Raw genomic sequence first — 16440 nt, 5'->3', positions numbered from 1 at the left:
ATTAGGTCCATCAAGTGCCTTTTCTCTCTCCACCAACAGCAACAGACCGACTGACTGACTGATGACCGCCTACGAACGGTAGGTACATTGTTTCGCGTCATGATGCTCCGAAGTCCGGATTTCCGATTCCAACTTGTCATCGTTTGTGTCCGGTGCCAAATACCGCCGGCCTCCAATGACGACCGGGCGGTGCTCCCTCTTTTACGAAGTGAAGAAAGTCTCAAATGGGCGGCATTTTTTCATCGCCCAACTAATTGAATTTTCATTCAACGAGGGTGATTGTTTTTCTCCTCCGAGAAAGAAAAGCTCAGGAATGAAATAACCGACAGCAAGCTACTGTGTGTCAATTTACTGTGACGACGACGTCGTTCTGGACTTTTTGGGTGGTGGACGTGGTGATGTGAAAATGTGAACTCGGAGAGGAAATGACCCGAAAATGTGACATCAACCGTCTGTCGGCGGTGAGTGACTTCTGCTGGCTCGGCACCAAGTGGCTGACCTTTTCAACTTGTACATAGCTATTTTGGCTACATGGACGTAGTTAAGGTGCCTTCGAATATTATTTACTGGGCAACCTTCAAGCATATCCTAAAACATTAACTCGAAAAAAAAATCTCGCGTGATGTTTCCAATAATGATAATCTTAAAAAAATTTAATTGGATGTCACTATAAAAAGGTAGCAAGCTTTTAAGAATCCTGTGGAATCCCTCCAGGGATTTCCTCTTGAATCCCTCCAGGGATTTCCTCTGGAATCCCTCCAGGGATTTCCTCTGGAATCCCTCCAGGGATTTCCTCTTGAATCCCTCCAGGGATTTCCTCTGGAATCCCTCCAAGGATTTCCTCTGGAATCCCTCCAGGGATTTCCTCTGGAATCCCTCCAGGGATTTCCTCTGGAATCCCTCCAGGGATTTCCTCTGGAATCCCTCCAGGGATTTCCTCTGGAATCCCTCCAGGGATTTCCTCTGGAATCCCTCCAGGGATTTCCTCTGGAATCCCTCCAGGGATTTCCTCTGGAATCCCTCCAGGGATTTCCTCTGGAATCCCTCCAGGGATTTCCTCTGGAATCCCTCCAGGGATTTCCTCTGGAATCCCTCCAGGGATTTCCTCTGGAATCCCTCCAGGGATTTCCTCTGGAATCCCTCCAGGGATTTCCTCTGGAATCCCTCCAGGGATTTCCTCTGGAATCCCTCCAGGGATTTCCTCTGGAATCCCTCCAGGGATTTCCTCTGGAATCCCTCCAGGGATTTCCTCTGGAATCCCTCCAGGGATTTCCTCTGGAATCCCTCCAGGGATTTCCTCTGGAATCCCTCCAGGGATTTCCTCTGGAATCCCTCCAGGGATTTCCTCTGGAATCCCTCCAGGGATTTCCTCTGGAATCCCTCCAGGGATTTCCTCTGGAATCCCTCCAGGGATTTCCTCTGGAATCCCTCCAGGGATTTCCTCTGGAATCCCTCCAGGGATTTCCTCTGGAATCCCTCCAGGGATTTCCTCTGGAATCCCTCCAGGGATTTCCTCTGGAATCCCTCCAGGGATTTCCTCTGGAATCCCTCCAGGGATTTCCTCTGGAATCCCTCCAGGGATTTCCTCTGGAATCCCTCCAGGGATTTCCTCTGGAATCCCTCCAGGGATTTCCTCTGGAATCCCTCCAGGGATTCCCTCTGGAATCCCTCCAGGGATTTCCTCTGGAATCCCTCCAGGGATTTCCTCTGGAATCCCTCCAGGGATTTCCTCTGGAATCCCTCCAGGGATTTCCTCTGGAATCCCTCCAGGGATTTCCTCTGGAATCCCTCCAGGGATTTCCTCTGGAATCCCTCCAGGGATTTCCTCTGGAATCCCTCCAGGGATTTCCTCTGGAATCCCTCCAGGGATTTCCTCTGGAATCCCTCCAGGGATTTCCTCTGGAATCCCTCCAGGGATTTCCTCTGGAATCCCTCCAGGGATTTCCTCTGGAATCCCTCCAGGGATTTCCTCTGGAATCCCTCCAGGGATTTCCTCTGGAATCCCTCCAGGGATTTCCTCTGGTATCCCTCCAGGGATTTCCTCTGGAATCCCTCCAGGGATTTCCTCTGGCATCCCTCCAGGCATTTCCTCTGGAATCTCTCCAGGGATTTCCTCTGGAATCCCTCCAGGGATTTCCTCTGGAATCCCTCCAGGGATTTCCTCTGGAATCCCTCCAGGGATTTCCTCTGGAATCCCTCCAGGGATTTCCTGTGGAATCCCTCCAGGGATTTCCTCTGGAATCCCTCCAGGGATTTCCTCGGGAATCCCTCCAGGGATTTCCTCTGGAATCCCTCCAGGGATTTCCTCTGGAATCCCTCCAGGGATTTCCTCTGGAATCCCTCCAGGGATTTCCTCTGGAATCCCTCCAGGGATTTCCTCTGGAATCCCTCCAGGGATTTCCTCTGGAATCCTTCCAGGGATTTCCTCTGGAATCCCTCCAGGGATTTCCTCTGGAATCCCTCCAGGGATTTCCTCTGGAATCCCTCCAGGGATTTCCTCTGGAATCCCTCCAGGGATTTCCTCTGGAATCCTTCCAGGGATTTCCTCTGGAATCCCTCCAGGGATTTCCTCTGGAATCCCTCCAGGGATTTCCTCTGGAATCCCTCCAGGGATTTCCTCTGGAATCCCTCCAGGGATTTCCTCTGGAATCCCTCCAGGGATTTCCTCTGGAATCCCTCCAGGGATTTCCTCTGGAATCCCTCCAGGGATTTCCTCTGGAATCCCTCCAGGGATTTCCTCTGGAATCCCTCCAGGGATTTCCTCTGGAATCCCTCCAGGGATTTCCTCTGGAATCCCTCCAGGGATTTCCTCTGGAATCCCTCCAGGGATTTCCTCTGGAATCCCTCCAGGGATTTCCTCTGGAATCCCTCCAGGGATTTCCTCTGGAATCCCTCCAGGGATTTCCTCTGGAATCCCTCCAGGGATTTCCTCTGGAATCCCTCCAGGGATTTCCTCTGGAATCCCTCCAGGGATTTCCTCTGGAATCCCTCCAGGGATTTCCTCTGGAATCCCTCCAGGGATTTCCTCTGGAATCCCTCCAGGGATTTCCTCTGATATCCCTCCAGGGATTTCCTCTGGAATCCCTCCAGGGATTTCCTCTGGAATCCCTCCAGGGTTTTTCTCTGGAATCCCTCCAGGGATTTCCTCTGGAATCCCTCCAGGGATTTCCTCTGGAATCCCTCCTGGGATTTCCTCTGGAATCCCTCCAGGGATTTCCTCTGGAATCCCTCCAGGGATTTCCTCTGGAATCCCTCCAGGGATTTCCTCTGGAATCCCTCCAGGGATTTCCTCTGGAATCCCTCCAGGGATTTTCTCTGGAATCCCTCCAGGGATTTCCTCTGGAATCCCTCCAGGGATTTCCTCTGGAATCCCTCCAGGGATTTCCTCTGGAATCCCTCCAGGGATTTCCTCTGGAATCCCTCCAGGGATTTCCTCTGGAATCCCTCCAGGGTTTTTCTCTGGAATCCCTCCAGGGATTTCCTCTGGAATCCCTCCAGGGATTTCCTCTGGAATCCCTCCAGGGATTTCCTCTGGAATCCCTCCAGGGATTTCCTCTGGAATCCCTCCAGGGATTTCCTCTGGAATCCCTCCAGGGATTTCCTCTGGAATCCCTCCAGGGATTTCCTCTGGAATCCCTCCAGGGATTTCCTCTGGAATCCCTCCAGGGATTTCCTCTGGAATCCCTCCAGGGATTTCCTCTGGAATCCCTCCAGGGATTTCCTCTGGAATCCCTCCAGGGATTTCCTCTGGAATCCCTCCAGGGATTTCCTCTGGAATCCCTCCAGGGATTTCCTCTGGAATCCCTCCAGGGATTTCCTCTGGAATCCCTCCAGGGATTTCCTCTGGAATCCCTCCAGGGATTTCCTCTGGAATCCCTCCAGGGATTTCCTCTGGAATCCCTCCAGGGATTTCCTCTGGAATCCCTCCAGGGATTTCCTCTGGAATCCCTCCAGGGATTTCCTCTGGAATCTCTCCAGGGATTTCCTCTGGAATCCCTCCAGGGATTTCCTCTGGAATCCCTCCAGGGATTTCCTCTGGAATCCCTCCAGGGATTTCCTCTGGAATCCCTCCAGGGATTTCCTCTGGAATCCCTCCAGGGATTTCCTCTGGAATCCCTCCAGGGATTTCCTCTGGAATCCCTCCAGGGATTTCCTCTGGAATCCCTCCAGGGATTTCCTCTGGAATCCCTCCAGGGATTTCCTCTGGAATCCCTCCAGGGATTTCCTCTGGAATCCCTCCAGGGATTTCCTCTGGAATCCCTCCAGGGATTTCCTCTGGAATCCCTCCAGGGATTTCCTCTGGAATCCCTCCAGGGATTTCCTCTGGAATCCCTCCAGGGATTTCCTCTGGAATCCCTCCAGGGATTTCCTCTGGAATCCCTCCAGGGATTTCCTCTGGGATGCCTCCACGTTTCCAGAAATCAATTTCGTCACGAATTAGACATATCTTCAGGAGCACTTATGAGAATTTCATCTAAGTGTCTCTGTTGTTTCAGTCCTGCGTCCCGGATTGAACAAATTAACTCCCGGTAACGTTCATAACTACACCAATGTGGCTAATCTACAACCTACAGAATCTCGTTTTTGACGAACCCGTAAACGGTCGACGAGCTATTGATTTAATTTGGTTTTCAAGTAAAACTTGCGCCATGTTGAACGCATAATGTGCTCTGCTGATTGATTTCCCTCAATCAACTCCTCGCTTTCGACATTCCTTTTCATGAATTTCGGTGAAGAATTGAAGCTCTTTCTTCACGCTCTGCACTTCGAATTCCAATTTTGCGCCAAATGGCGACAGTCCGTCTGGCTGTCCATCAATCTGCCGGTTGGCTTTTTCTTCCCCCTGGCTCCAAACTGCCACATTTTCACCGAGCATTGTTTATAGTTTTGTCTCCCACGCCCGCCGCCATAGTCAGTCCGTCCGAGTTTTCGTCAACTATAGAGGATCTACTCGAGTTGAAGTCATTCTTTCCAATTCATTCGAACGCAAATATTTTCCTTCGTCCCTTCGCAGCTCTCCTTCGGAATTTCTGCGCTTAGTTAGAAGATGAAACAAAAACCCCCGAACCGGGCGGACAATCGGGAGCCGGCATTCAGTCTATTACGGATTTACCGAGCCGTGACTGCATCCGTTCGTTGTTGGGGAGGTTTTAGGTTTCCACCAGCCGCCACCGCGCCGACTGGTCCTGAGAGAGCCATGCAGCCTAAGCTGCTCTGTTTCCAAGAACACCAGAAGACAACTGCCAGCCGCCGGCCGCGTAGCTCGCCGTTGACCGACGACGGTGATCGGCAGGCGAAGGACGAAAAAATGACAAAGCAAATTTTCCGTCAGTTCATAAATTTTTATGAGCACCCAACAACCAACGGGAACGCTTTGATTTATGCCTTTGTTGGCTATGGGGAGATTTAGGCAAACACACTGGGAATTGGAATGGAAAACCGGTACGGTGCGGTGCGGCAGGAAGGTTGAAGTTTTCATAGTGTTGGCTGTGCCGTGCAAGGCCAATCATCTATGAACCTTAATTTAGGGGAAAAAGTTCACAGAACATAAACTGCTGTAGCCGTTTACGTGTCAAGGGTCGCCACCGGTTAGGTGAATGTCGAACCGTTTCAGTTTTAGTGCCCAAATGGAGTCGAAGTGTGGTCAACATTTGGGGTGTTCCATGTTTAGGGCGGTTGATTGGTTTTCTACCCCAAGGAAGTATATTTTCGTCCAATTTGTTAGTTGCCCGAAGAAACTTTGAGATAAGATTTGTTACTATTAAACCCTTATGAAATCTCTGAAATGCCCTAAAGTACCCTAGAACATCTTGAAACGAAGGTCTCTGAATCATCTCGTACTAATCCTCGGAAACTTTTTTGAAACAACCCGGTAAATTGAACTTAAACTCCTTGAAACGCCCTGAAATACTCTGAAGATTCCTTCCTTACGCCACGGTACGCCACGGTACGCCCTGAAACTGCTCTTTACCTCCAGTAAGTCTTTTATTTCCTTGTAATCTACGGAATCGACCTGAATTGTCTTGAAGCCCTTCTGAAATCGTATGAAACGACTTTTAGATGTCTGGAAACATCCCTAAAATCCTACTGTAACCACTCTGGAGTTATACCTGTAAGCCTGTGGAAGTCCCCTTAAGGGGCACGACACGCCGTGCTATTTTCCCTCTCTTTCCCACGAATATTTTCGAATTTTGAAGGTATAAATTTCGGATTCTACTGCACTGACGTAGTTGAAACTTGGATCGATTGTGCACAACAAGTGGGCTAGCAAAAGATCAAATTTATACGACTCACTCAAAGTGCACATTTTCGGTAATACCAATCCGTGTGGTCAATTATGAATTTCAAATAACTCAACGTACATATGTAGAGATGGGTAAATTATTGGTTAAATTGGGAAAAAATCCATAGCTCAGGTGAGATTTGAACTCACGACCCTTATTCGCTAGACAAGTGCTTTACCAACTAAGCTACCGAGCCAATTAATGAACCGGCAACCTAGTTGTCATAAGGTTCAATTCTAATCTCATCGATCTATATCATCTTCCCCTTAACCGCAAATATAACCATCTCTGTTGTACATATGTACGAAGAGCGAAAGCGATTTGTTTATTGTTTGAAACTGTAGCTTAGTTGGTAAAGCACTTGTCTAGCGAATAAGGGTCGTGAGCTCAAATCTCACCTGAGCTATGGATTTTTTCCCAATTTAACCAATAATTTACCCATCTGTACATATGTACGTTGAGTTATTTGAAATTCATAATCAAATTTATAGTTCATAATACGTACTACAATCTAAGATAGCAGCAATGCAATGGCAGATGATTGTGCTGATGTAGCGTGATCCCTCAAAACTTCCGGAAACCAGCCCGAAACCACTCAAAGCCTCCTAAAATTGTTATGCATACGTAAGTATTAGCGTGGGTCATCTGATCCGTTTTTTTTTTCAGATCAAAGCTTTTTTGGATCCGTTTCGAGTCCTGAGTATCTGTGCAAAAGTTGAGCACGATCGGTTGCGTCTACACTTTGCGCATTGCAATTGAAATTTGTATGGGATTTTGTATGGGAAAACATACTTTTCTGTATTTTTGTCATAAGTTGAAAAAAAAATGTCTGAAACTTTTTAACACCTATGTGCCTGGCCCTCATTTTGCACCCTATTTCAAAACTTTAAAAATCTGATTCTCAGCCGTTTCTCAACGAAAGTTTGTGAAATTTTGACAGTTGATCACAAAATTCTTCTAGTTTATGGAACCGGTATCATGGTTCCGATTTTTTCCGTTGTTCCGGATTTATGGCCGTGGGTACTGGGGTAACCTCCTTATCAGATAGAGGTGCAACCTATGATTCGCCTTCGAAAACTAGCTTGCGGCATTCCAAACTTCATGATTTTGCAAAACAAGAGTATTGGAGCATATTTTTAGAGATGCTGAATACATTGGCCACTTCTCCGGATGTTCCGGAAACCTGGTGCCCTCAGGGAAGTGGCCACTTTCTGACCGGTTCTGAAACCTGGCTTGCGACATATCAAACTTCATGATTTTGCAAAACAAGACTATTGATACATGTTTTTAGAGATTTCATATACACTGGCCACGTCTCCGGATGTTCCGGAATCCTGGTGCCCCCAGGGAAGTGGCCACTTTCTGACCGGTTCTGAAACCTAGCTTGCGACATATCAAACTTCATGATTTTACAAAACAAGACAATTGGTACATGTTTTGAGAGATTTCGGATACACTGGCCACGTCTCCGGACGTTCCAGAAACCTGGAGTCCCCAAATAAATGACCACTTTCTGATCTGTTCTGAAACCTAGCTTGCGACATATCAAACTTCATGATTTTGTAAAACAAGACTAATGGATCGCGTTTGTATAAATTTTAGGTACACTAGATGAATTGGTCACTTACCTGAAAATAGTTTATTGCAAGCATCTGTGGCATACATCGAAACAGTTTTCTCTTCTATTAGAATGCCTTTCGCAACAGCCTGAAGATTCATTAGATCTTATTCCTGGAAGCTATACATGTAAACGGCGGACAGACAGATATTCCCTGGCAATATTTTTCAACATTCTCGATATCGGCACCTACATTTCAAAAGGGCGTAACTGCATTTGGAAGTAATACCTTATTTCAAAGCTGTAGGTCGTACTGCCTCCCTTACACTCAAACCACCGTGGTTGTCGGAAAGAGGAGAGTTTTTCCCATCTGGTACTTGTTGTGAAAAAGATGGAAATCATAACACATGATCCACAGCTTTAAAAGAAGGTGATGATTCCAAAAGCAGTTACGCCCTTTTGAAATGTTGGCGTCGATATCTGCGCTCACAATTCCTACATCATATTCCTTTTAGCGCTTTCAAGCTGGGCTTTCGAAGAAGTTTGCCGTAAATCACATTAGGACAAGACAACAGGACAGCATCCTATACAGTGGTTTTTCGGTTTTATCACGATCAAAAAAAAATTTTACCGTGATATAAACGAAACCGTGAATTTGGTGAAACGAGAAAAAAATGTAATTTTTTCATTCAAAATCGTTCAGATGTAATATAGATGAGTCGTAGTTCACATTTTTTAACAGTTTTGGTGGACTGGGCAATGCAGTATTGATTTTATTTTGATTTCGGAATGTTTTAGAACAAGTGTGATAAAAACGAAACGGAAATCGTGATAAAATCGAATAGAAAAGCGTGAATTCGGGCGAGTAGTGATTAAAACGACTAGTGATAAAACCGAAACGCCACTGTATAATGAAAAACAAAAGGTGTGATTATAATAGCAATCTTAAGGTCTAAAGGTGTCCATTATGTAAGTCGGCTGTTTGTTCATCATATTATCGAAATGTTAAATTGTACGCATGTCCGGATTGTATGAACGAACAGCCAGATATTCGGGAACTGAAATACATATCGAAAAAAAACAGAAGATGTTGGTACTGTTCACGACACCGTGACGTGAAAACAATGATCAGTTGCCTCTATTGTAATCGTCCAGTATGCGAAAGGCATTCTAATAAAAGAGAAAACTATCTAAAAACTCCCTGGGGCAGCAGCTTTCCGGAACAACCGGAGAAGTGGCCGGTGCATCAGAAATCTCTAGAAACATGGTCTCCCTTGTTTCGGAAAATCATGAAGTTTTGTCGCAAGCTAGGTTTCAGAACCAATCAGAAAGTGGCCACTTCCCTGGGGGCACCACCCAAGCAACACACATGTTATAATAGAGTTACGACAGCGCAAGTTTTGGTTGTATAGAAGTTTATTTAACGTAATTCTAACATTGTGTTGAAATAACATAAAATAAACTTCTATACAACCAAAACTTGCGCTGTCGTAACTTTTATATAACATGTGTGTTACTTGGGCAGGTTTCCGGAACATCCAGAGATGTGGCCAGTGTATCCGAAATATCTCAAAACATATACTAATTGTCTTGTTTTGCAAAATCATGAAGTTTTATATGTCGCAAGCGAGGTTTCAGAACCGGTCAGAAAGTGGCCACTTCCCTGGGGGCCCCAGGTTTCCGGAACATCCGGAGATGTGGCCAGTGTATCCGAAATCTCTCAAAAGATGTACCAATAGTCTTGTTTTGCAAAATCATGAAGTTTGGTATGTCGCAAGCTAGGTTTCAGAATCGGTCAGAAAGTGGTCACTTCCCAGGGGGCACCAGGTTTCCGGAACATCCGGGGATGTTACCAGTGTATCCGAAATCTCTCAAAACATGTACCAATAGTCTTGTTTCACAAAAGTATGAAGTTTGATATGTCGCAAGCTAGGGTTCAGAACCGGTCAGAAAGTGGCCACTTCCCTGGGGGCACCAGGTTTCCGGAACATCCGGAGACGTGGCCAGTGTATCCGAAATCTCTCAAAACATATACCAATAGTCTTGTTTTGCAAAATCATGAAGTTTGATATGTCGCAAGCGAGGTTTCAGAACTGGTCAGAAAGTGGCCACTTCCCTGGGGGCACCAGGTTTCCGGAACATCCGGAGATGTGGCCAGTGTATCCGAAATCTCTCAAAAGATGTACCAATAGTCTTGTTTTGCAAAATCATGAAGTTTGGTATGTCGCAAGCTAGGTTTCAGAACCGGTCAGAAAGTGGTCACTTCCCAGGGGGCACCAGGTTTCCGGAACATGTTACCAGTGTATCCGAAATCTCTCAAAACATGTACCAATTGTCTTGTTTTGCAAAATCATGAAGTTTAATTTGTCGCAAGCTAGGTTTCAAAACCGGTCAGAAAGTGGCCACTTCCCTGGGAGCACCAGGTTTCCGGAACATCCGGAGACGTGGCCAGTGTATCCAAAATCTCTCAAAACATGTACCAATAGTCTTGATTTGCAAAATCATGAAGTTTGATATGTCGCAAGCTAGGTTTCAGAACCGGTCAGAAAGTGGCCACTTCCATGAGGGCACCAGGTTTCCGGAACATCCGGAGAAGTGGTCAATGTATTCAGCATCTCTAAAAATATGCTCCAATACTCTTGTTTTGCAAAATCATGAAGTTTGGAATGCCGCAAGCTAGTTTTCGAAGGCGAATTAAAGGTTGCACCTCTATTTGATAAGGAGGTTACCCCAGTACCCACGGCCATAAATCCGGAACAACGGAAAGAATCGGAACCATGATACCGGTTCCATAAACTAGAAGGATTTTGTGATCAACTGTCAAAATTTCACAAATTTTCGTTGAGAAACGGCTGAGAATCAGATTTTTAAAGTTTTGAAATAGGGTGCAAAATGAGGCACAGGCACATAGGTGTTAACCGATACTGTAAAATGATAGCCTAGGATGTTCTGAAAAACTTTGTTGAAGACCGCAAAGCGATCCGATGCTTGTGAAAAATAGTTATGACCAACGAACCGCATGCATGTGGTTATGGTTTAACATGTAAAGGAATAACAATAGCAACAAAATCATTCTGTTTCGCCAAGCAATGCCAACGCTATAACTTTTTTCATAAGCATCAGATCACTTCGCGGTCTTCGACAAAGTTTTTCAGGACACCCTAGGCTATGTTTACACATTATCGGTTACATGGTTTTAGAAAAAATTGAGCTTGTTATGAGAGAAATGCAAAAAAGTGTGTTTTCCCATGTAAAACCCCATTCAAACTGAGTGTAGAATTAGCATTTAAGTTAAAATACACATTAGACACATTCCACGCACTTCTACACCTCGGTTTTTGAACTTCATTGAACGATATTTCCGCGCTCTTGCTGCCGATTTTGATTCTTTTTGCACCAAAATGAAGATAATTACTAATATTCGACGAATAGTATCTGAATCTTTGAAAACTGCTTCTAGAAAGTAGCAAATTTCTTGCCGTTCGGTCAGAATTCGTCATTTTTTGCGATGGTGTCCCGTTACGCTGTATTTCTTGATTTCTTTCGAAGTACAAAGGTCCAATTTCCAATTAGTGAGCATAAAATGAATCTTCTATTCAAATCTGATTGTTTGATATGCTGGTTAGCATGTATTTAACAACATAACAATTTTTGGAAGCGAAAGTTTGATTCTCGCGCAAAACGTAACGCGTGGAATGTGTCATTAATAAAAACTAAAAAAAAACTATTCAAACTTCAAACGCGATGCGCAAAACGTAGACATAACCCATCTTGCCCAAGTTTTGCACACTTATTTGGGTCCTGAAATGGGACCAAAAAAGCTTTGATCTGATGGGATACCATTGAATTTGTCATTTTTCCATATAAACGATGACCCACTCTAGTAAGTATACGCCTTGAAAATGTCCTTGAACGCTGCTGAAACCTCTCCAAAACTCTTTAAGTCCTTTTGTAGCTTCCGAAAATCCTCTCATTGAAATGCTTTTAAACACCATGAAACCGCTTTAAATCCGCTCCAATTACTTTGAAATAAAAATTATAAAAAAAAACTTCGCCTTGAACACGTTAGAACTCTGACTTAAATCTTCTTCGAAAGCTCCCTAAACCCCTTTAAACCGTTTCATAATCACACTTGACCTCACCTAATAATCTGTCAGTCACTTATCCTTCTTTAACTCCTTGCAACTTAGGAATCTAATCAACTGATTCCGTTTATTTAATAAATGTTGTGCTAATTTGTGCACCCTCTACATAAATGGTAGTTCCAATAAATTTAAGTTTCATTCTTTTTTCATGTATGGTGACATTTTCAAAATCTGCGGATTGCCAACTGCTTTCAAAGAATTTAAGAATTTTTGAAAATGTTCAAAAACATCCAGAAGTTTTAAGAATTTTAAAAACAAAATTCTAAAATGTTCATATTATTTTAGATACAAGGGGTAACCAAAATGTTTAGGATACGCATTTTTTTTTCTCTCACAAAAAAAGTTCAACATGCTGTCACTTCTTATATAGTGCATTAAACATTCTCAAATTTTGACTGTTTGTCAACCTATTATACAATATGTGCATCATTGGTACAAATTTGAGCTCGACTGGTTAATCTTTCGCGAAGCTAGAACCATTCTCGCAAAGACAACTAATTTTTGAACTGTCATATCTCGGAAACCAGTGAACCGAATAAAATGAAGCTTTGAACGTTTATCAACAATTCCCTCGAAATACCCCGAAAACCCCATAATATCTCAATGAAACGCGTTTCAACGCCTTGGAGCTGCTTTAAATCGCAACTTAAAGGGGACCTCCCAAAAGCTTCTTGGAACCTTTCAGAAGGTTTTGAGACGCCTCTGAAATACCTTGAAATGCCTATAAAATCTCCTCCCGAGAGCTTTGTGAATTCCCCTTGAGGGCTTCTTAATTCCTGCTTGACTTCATCTTAAAATCTCCCTGCTACGCATCCTCCTTCTGCACCTTTGCAGCCTTGAATTCCAATCAATTTACCCCATTTAGGTTATAATCGTTGTACATTTATTTAGGTAGAAATGCTATTTAGGCATTGTTTCAATAATAACTCGAGTGTTCGTCAGAAGATTGTAACGGTGAAATCATGGATTTAAAGATGATTTTATTGCAGCAATTAGTCTGCGGCCTATGAGTTCTGACAAAAATTTGTAACAGGAATATGTGAGCAGAAGCTCAAAGATCATAGAACCTTCCAGATGTTCCGAATGAATATTTTGAAGATATTCGTCATAACTCTTTTGAAAATATATTTTGGAGAAAATTCTCAAAATATGCTGATAGAATGCCAATTACTGCCAGAAGACATTTTTTTCAAATGTTCTGAAATTTTCATACATTTTAAGATTTTTTTTGAAACTTGCTGTTCCTGGCAAATGTTGTATTGCCTAAGGGGCTGTCCATAAACCACGTGGTCATGAGGGGGGGGGGGGGGGGGGGGGGTTCGGGCAATGACCATTTTGTATGGACAAATAAAAATTTTTGTATGGACTAATGACCACGCAGGGGGGGGGGGGGGGTTAAAAGTCCCAAAAAAATGACCACACGTGGTTTATGGACAGCCCCTAATGCGTTTTTTTACATTCCAAACCCAGCGTCCAAGTCAAAGCTCCTGCTCAAAATCTATGAAAATAACGATTTTCAAAGAATCTAAATTTCTCAATACTCTTTGCTTTATAAACCGTCCTGGGGTGAAAACTAATAGAACAAAACAAAGACGACCCAAATTGGACATTCCATTTGGGAGTTTTGCTCGATCCTACGTATGCCACTGAATTTTTATATGTAGATAGGTATTTCAAGTAAAATTCGGAAATTTTCAAACTTTTTCAGAGATTTTGACAAAAAATCAAAAATTTCCAGAAAATCTCAGAAATTTCCAGAAATATCCAGAAATTTCCAGAAAATTCCAAAAAATTTCACATTTGAGAAATTTTTAGATTTTCAGATTTTTTTAGAATTTTTCTGAACTTTTCAAAAACTTTCAGAGTTAAAAAAAAAAACAAAAGTTTTTAGCACTATGAAAGTTCTGCCGTAATTCAGTAAAGTTTTCCATGGTACTTTTTGACGATTTCAGCTCACTACCGCCAAATGGCCTGGTTTAACTAATAGTTGTTCGGGGTTTCCAATTAGCCTAGTGGTTGAGGCTATGGATCACGAATCCGGAGACGGCGAGTTCTATCCCTGTTCCGGTTGGGAAAATTTTCTTGAGTTACTGGGCATAGTGTATCATTGTACTTGTATCACAATATACAAATTCATGCAATGGCAGGCAAAGAAAGCCCTTCAATTAATAACTGTGTAAATGCTCAAAGAACACTATGTTGAAGCGCATCAGGCCAAGTCCCTGTGGAAACGTACAGGGGACACTCAAAATAACTGGGAAAGGTAAAATTTTCACTTTTCGAAAAATATTCAACTCGCTGTTACTTTTCGAAAAGGGCATCAAATATTCTCAATTTTTTACTGTAAGTTCATCAACTAGTTGTGTATCAGTGGTTCAAATTTGGAAATGATCGGGCCATTCTACACGAAGTCATAAAGATTCTAGAAAAAGGTATAATTATCCGATAGCCAACTTTGAGCTGTTATATCTCCGGATTCAATGAACCGAATGTAATGAAATTTTGTTCATTTATGGCTAACATAATGAACTTTGAAAAACAGTTGACTTAACTTGAAATTATTATTAAGAAAAAGTTATATATTGTTTGTTTTTTTTAGTAAATTTTCCACATACATTCCATTACTTTTTCAATTTAATGCCGGCTATTTGGTTGCTTTCCTTTGAAACATAAATATATTCAAGTTAATTAAAGGGAATTTAAATGGACTACAATTACTATCTCGAATTTTGAAACGATGACGAAGTTTTGGATAAATTGGTGTTATATTAGAAAAATTACCTTATCGTTGGCAAGAATTTTAAGTTTAGTCAAATGTTATTAATAGTTCATTATTTAAGTCATAAATGATCAAAATTTCATTGCATTTGGTTTATTGAATCCGGAGATATAACAGATCAAAGTTGGCTATCGTATACTTATACTTATTTCTAGAACCTTTATAACTTCGTGTAGAATAGCCCGATCTTTTCCAAATTTGACCACGGATACACAACTAGTTGATGAACTTATAGTAAAAATTTGAGAATATTTGATGCCCTTTTCGAAAAGTTACAGCGAGTTGAACATTTTTTGAAAAGTGAAAATTTTACCTGTCCCAGTTATTTTGAGTATCCCCTGTAAAGCCATACAGAAGAAAAAGAAGAAGGAGAACCTAACTCGAAAACTGTATGAAAACAACATCAAGAGACGAACTCGCTGAGGGCTGAAAGTCTCAAAAATAAAATAAAATAAAAATCAAGTCAATGTTTTCCTGTTTTTTTATCGTAAGCAATACCATGTTCGATTTTCCAATATTTGCTGTGCAGTTCATTTTTATTTTTTCTCAAGAGCGTTATCTTGCTCCGTTCATACTCATTAAAAGCTGTCCCTTGCAAACTCTCATAAACAATTAGAAGTGAAGAGTGAGAAGTGAACAAGTGTAGTGGATTGAACTTGCAGAGTGAATGAGCTTTGAGAAGTAACCATTGAAGTATGTGGGTCAGTATGAATTAATAAATGAGGAGTTTGAAATGAATAGTAAGGAGTGAGCTGTGAGGGGTGAGGAGTGAGCAATGAGCAGTGAATAGTGAAGAGTGAGGATTGAAGTGTATGAAACAGTGAGAAGTGAAGAGCGAGGAGTGTGAATCGGTCAGAAGTGAGGATTGAGGATTGAAGTGAGAAGAGAAAAGTGAGCAGTGAAGTGTCAGAAGTAGGAACCTAGTTAGTAAGTAGAGAAAAGTGAGAAGCGACAATAAAGAGCGTTGAGCTTTGAGGAGTGAAAAGTGTTTAAAAGTTGGAACGAGTACATAAACGATAACATAATTTTCAAAATGACGTGGACATATACTTTCGACTCCTGTTCGTCAACACCGTTCTAAATATACCCATGTAGATTTTAAAGATTTTAGATTCCTTAACTCTGGACATTCTCCTGAAATTCTGGTACATAAATTCAATATGGGACATCTCATCTTAAAAACTCGACATGTGACAATGCGACTGTTTGTGCCGATAAAAATGTGAACTTCGCTAGGTTTATCAGTATTAAAGTCCACGCACTATGGATACGTTTGCGTTACGTTGGGAAGATGTTTGACAGATAACCAATTGGAAAAGTATCAGATTAACGCAAACACAGTCGCGACGTTGCATTTCAGCACCGAGCTTTACAGTCCAACCACATTTGTTTTTTTTATCAAAGATATTTTATGAAGTTCTTGCAGTATTCTTAATTAATGATATTTATGACTTATAAGTTGTTTTTGTTAACACGATAGGAAAAACCCAATTCAACCAATTTCGTTATTTTAAACAATTCGTCAATATATATGAAAAAGGACCTATTTTTATTGCCATTTCTGCACCAAAGATGATTTTTTTCTAATCATTTCCTTTGTCTTATCGATCAACATATTTACTACACTGTACAGTCCATCATCAATCCTCGACATTCGTTTTTTTTCTGCTCAGA

General features: G+C 42.4%; 1 protein-coding gene and 1 non-coding gene across 2 annotated transcripts in view; both read right to left on the bottom strand.

Annotated features, from left to right (window-relative positions):
• Positions 1 to 16440, bottom strand: part of LOC109410581 (neuroligin-1) — a 331884-nt gene that overhangs the window by 150474 nt on the left and 164970 nt on the right. The window lies entirely within an intron of this gene.
• Positions 6409 to 6480, bottom strand: Trnaa-agc (transfer RNA alanine (anticodon AGC)). The gene has a single exon. It is a non-coding gene; the product is annotated as a tRNA-Ala (tRNA).

Source organism: Aedes albopictus, chromosome 3 (genome assembly GCF_035046485.1).
Source record: "Aedes albopictus strain Foshan chromosome 3, AalbF5, whole genome shotgun sequence".
NCBI lineage: Eukaryota > Metazoa > Arthropoda > Insecta > Diptera > Culicidae > Aedes > Aedes albopictus.
The sequence above is the reverse complement of the archived record's forward strand: the minus strand, read 5'-3'. Positions and strand labels throughout refer to the sequence as shown.